We start from the raw sequence: 3,988 nt of genomic DNA, 5'->3' as shown, positions 1-3,988 counted from the left end.
GCAACACCCTAGTTCAAATTATTTGTAGATAGTCTGAATGTAATGCTGTAGTAAATAAGTTTTTACCTGATGAAAAAATTAAATTTGTAAACCAGCATAGCAAAGGACCATAACCTGATTTTTAAGATTTTTAATACAATATATTGATGTTTACTAACCAAATTTTTATCTTGAAGCAACATGTGGCAATATTTGTGTTGCACATTGAAATTTGTTTAGTGCAAGGTATTTGTAATTTAGACGAGACTTCCTATTTTGTGTTCGTGTCATTTTTGTCAAAATCAGATTTTTTACTTATTTTTTTGGTTCAAGTCTGTTAGGAATATTTTTACCATCGAATTTAGAAAAAGTTAAACATGCTGCAATTTAAATGACAATTTGCTCGACTGTGTCTTGCTGCACTTGTTATAGTTTGTTGTAATTTGTTGATTTTTATTCTTGATAACAAAAAGTACTCATTATTTATTTTATTTTTTATTATTTATTTATTTATTTTTTTATCTCAAGTGTTTTCTTTTATTAACAACAATATTATATAAATATTGATTGTAATAAGACATTACATAGTAAATTATTTAAATAATTGACTTTGATCATATAAATGACATCATAAAAAATGCTTTCGATGAATGTCATAAATGTGTGTTTTTTTTATTTCTTTTTCATCATTTATTTGCATTTTATTTTCTGAAATTCTTTTGGTATTTTTTATTGCTCTATATTTTAACATTTCTCAAATTTAAGTTGTTTTTTTGATTATCAAATATAACAAAATGATCAATTGTATTTACATATAATGCCTATAATCACTATTTTTAATAAAATTTATTACTACATTTAGCATATTATTTATTTCTATGAGAACCATGCATAAGTTTTATGATATTGTTAAATTTATTAATGGAAAAAATTTATTGGTTATTTACCTCTAAAATGGATAACAAATGAAATCTGTGGATGGCCATGCTTCTGTATGACTCATCGCATTGACCAATCCATTAAAAAATGTAAAGATTATGAGGATAATTGGGTTGATTATGATATAAGTATTTTGCATAACTCTGGTTAATTATTTTAAGTATATTTTTACTAAATTTTTTTTTTTCTATAAAATATAATTTTTTTGTTTGTTTGTTATTTTGAAGTATATTTTTAACAATTTTTTACTAATTTGATTTTTTTAGTTACATATGACTTAAGAAGAGAAAAATGGAAAAAGTTTCTTTAGACTTTTTTTCAAACAACAAGGGTGAAGAAAAGCGATATCGAAAGAGTCTTTTTCCTACCAGGTGATGATCATGATCATGATGATTGCAATGACGAGATCATTACGTGATTATGATGATCATATGTAGTTTAGATGATGATCAGCATACCATGATGTTGGTTTACTTTCATTTTTTTATAGAGAAGTATATTATTACAAATTTGTATATTTAAGCTCACTTTTTTTTTTTCAGAAACAGACACTCCGCACAACTGAAAATAAAAAGTTGTAAATAATAAAAAAACACACAATTGCTCTAGCCCGTGCTATTCCTCCTTTAACATTTTCAAGTATTAAAAATTTGACTACTTCATATCATTTAAAAATAAATAACTTTTTAAAGCAAGCCTCTATTTTAGAAGAGGATGTATTTTTATACTTTTTTTATTTGAATAATCTTTTTTCTTAATGTAACTGAATTCCAAAATGTTCTGAAACAATCTTTTGGTTTATGTAAATAGGACATAAATATTTGCATCAAAATTTATCAAGTTCTAATTGATGGAAGTACTTTTTTCAAAAGCAATGAGTTAGACAACTGATGGGATGGAGACCCGTCCACTTCTATGGTATTGTATTTTATTGACTAGAAAGTTTTGCGTTTTTTTAATGAAGAATTTATTTAAAAAAATGCTTTATATGGTGACAATTTCTTAATTTTTTTAACGCTTTAATTTTAAAATATGTGCTTTGATTTAAGAAAATAAAAATAACTAATTGTTGCCTATTGAGGTGATATCAACAACTTTAATGCGTTCTAATCAGTTGCTAACTAAATCAGATGCTAAATTCACTTAACAAAAATTTTTTAATGATGATTAACACCAATATAGAGAAGACAATCGATTGGTCAGGAGCCAACCATAAGTCTGCTTTGAAAACAATGCCATTAAAATTATCGAGTAAGAAGAAGTTTCATTCTATATGTAACATTTGTATATATGTATATTAGGGTGATTGACCCTAAATTTATTCTATATAATAAAATAACACAAGATAAAAATTTTGATACTAGTACTCAAAAGATGCAATATTAAATGAAGTTTTCAAAAATAGTAATCATTTTATATAAAAATTATTATTAATAATTATAAAATAATTATTGAAATAATAATAAAGTCAATATTTAGTTTTTAATAATAATTATTTTTAAATTTTTTTTTATATAAAATTGTAATTAATTTTGAAATTTTTATTTAGTTTTTGCGTCTTTTTATTACCAGGTTGACATAACTAAAAAAAAAAATTTCGATTATATTATGAACTCGTCTTATGTTTGTAGGGTCTTATAAAAAATATTCTTTTAAATTTTATATCTTGTGTTATTTTATTATATAGAATAGAGTTGAGGTGCGCGTATTTAAAAAACGTTGTTTTTTTAATTACCCTAACGTTTTTATGTCTGTGTGTAATGTACATTTTAGTCATATATTTTAGTTAATTATTTACTATTGTATATATATAAATTTATCCTATATTTACAATGTTGTCACACATTATAGTTTAACTTTGTTTTATTTAGATGCTGTAAAATTAAAAGCTTTATCCTCAGGTGCATCAGGAGAAGACTTTGAATATTAACTGAAAAGATATTTTTACCTTTTCGGAGATCGAAAAGCTCGAGAAGAACGTTTTTTGTATAAAAAATTCTTTGCATAAATAACAATTTGAATTTTAATAACATTTTTTACTAATAATTTCGTTTTTTACTCATAACTTTTTTTCCTAAATAGCAAATTTAATTTAAAAAAGATTCTTGATCAGCGTAAAAAGTTATACCCGAAAACTACTTAAGTTTTAACTAGTTAAGTGATAAAAAATTTAATTTTCAAGAGTTATAAGTTTATTTTTAAAAATAATAAAAAAAATCTTATTACGCTACGAAAACTTAAAACTTTATAACAATTTTTTTTTTATCAAAAATAAAATTTGAAATCATACTCAGAAAAGTATTCTCTACAACGTGATTTAAAAATATTTGCAAATAGATAATCTAATAATTAATTAGGAGCAAAAGATTCAACATTGTCATAACTGTTTCATTCTACCCGCTATTTCATTTTGGCTGTCAATGAAGTCTTACGTATTAAAATTATATATTCCCAGTATAACGGGTGATAACTAAAAATCCGGACAAAGTTGAAAGGATCATAACTTCCTCGTTTTTAAATGTTTTATTAAAGTAAAAAAAGTATTTTATAGAGAATTATTTAATTTATTCAAAATAATATTCAATTTGATTCAATCACTTCATTTCGTTTGACACGGTCAATCAAACTCTTGGTGCAACTAACTGTTTCTTGGATAACATTAGGATCAACTTTGGTCAAACAATACTTAATTAAAGCCGACTGCAGCATGTTCGAATTCTTAGCATTATTTGCTCATCTCGCTTTGGAATCTTTTGCTTTTTACAACATTTGATAGCAGACTGATTTCTGAGTATTTTATTCACATAACGGTTGCGAAACATTGAATTTACGAGCTACTTGCCTCTGTTAAATATCTTGATGGTCAAGCATAGTTTTAGGCTTAGAAACCTTACTTTTTGGCTTTTTTTTTGGCTAAACGACCGCTTCCAGGCATTCTTTCATGTCCTAATTTGTTTTCAGCGCTTTTTATTATGTCAAATATGGTAGTTCTTGGAATATTTTCAGCAAGAAAATGCTTTACTGTGTATGTTTTGCCGAGATTTATATTTTCCGAATAAAACTCATGCTT

At 24.7% G+C, this 3,988-nt stretch overlaps 1 long non-coding RNA gene across 4 annotated transcripts; it reads left to right on the top strand.

Annotated features, from left to right (window-relative positions):
- The first annotated feature begins 637 nt into the window (after positions 1–637).
- On the top strand, positions 638–2,964 carry LOC136081808 (uncharacterized). Of its 4 annotated transcripts, XR_010639137.1 has the most exons (5): positions 646–1,078; positions 1,185–1,382; positions 1,461–1,557; positions 1,729–2,169; positions 2,790–2,964. It is a non-coding gene; the product is annotated as an uncharacterized LOC136081808 (long non-coding RNA). The 4 variants fall into 4 exon arrangements; XR_010639136.1 differs by having other exon boundaries at positions 638–1,078; positions 1,461–2,169; XR_010639135.1 differs by having other exon boundaries at positions 645–1,078; positions 1,185–1,557.
- The last annotated feature ends 1,024 nt before the right edge of the window (positions 2,965–3,988 follow it).

The sequence above is a fragment of the Hydra vulgaris genome, chromosome 06 (assembly GCF_038396675.1).
Source record: "Hydra vulgaris chromosome 06, alternate assembly HydraT2T_AEP".
Lineage (NCBI taxonomy): Eukaryota > Metazoa > Cnidaria > Hydrozoa > Anthoathecata > Hydridae > Hydra > Hydra vulgaris.
Note: the sequence above shows the minus strand (reverse complement) of the source record. Positions and strands in the feature narration are given on the sequence as shown.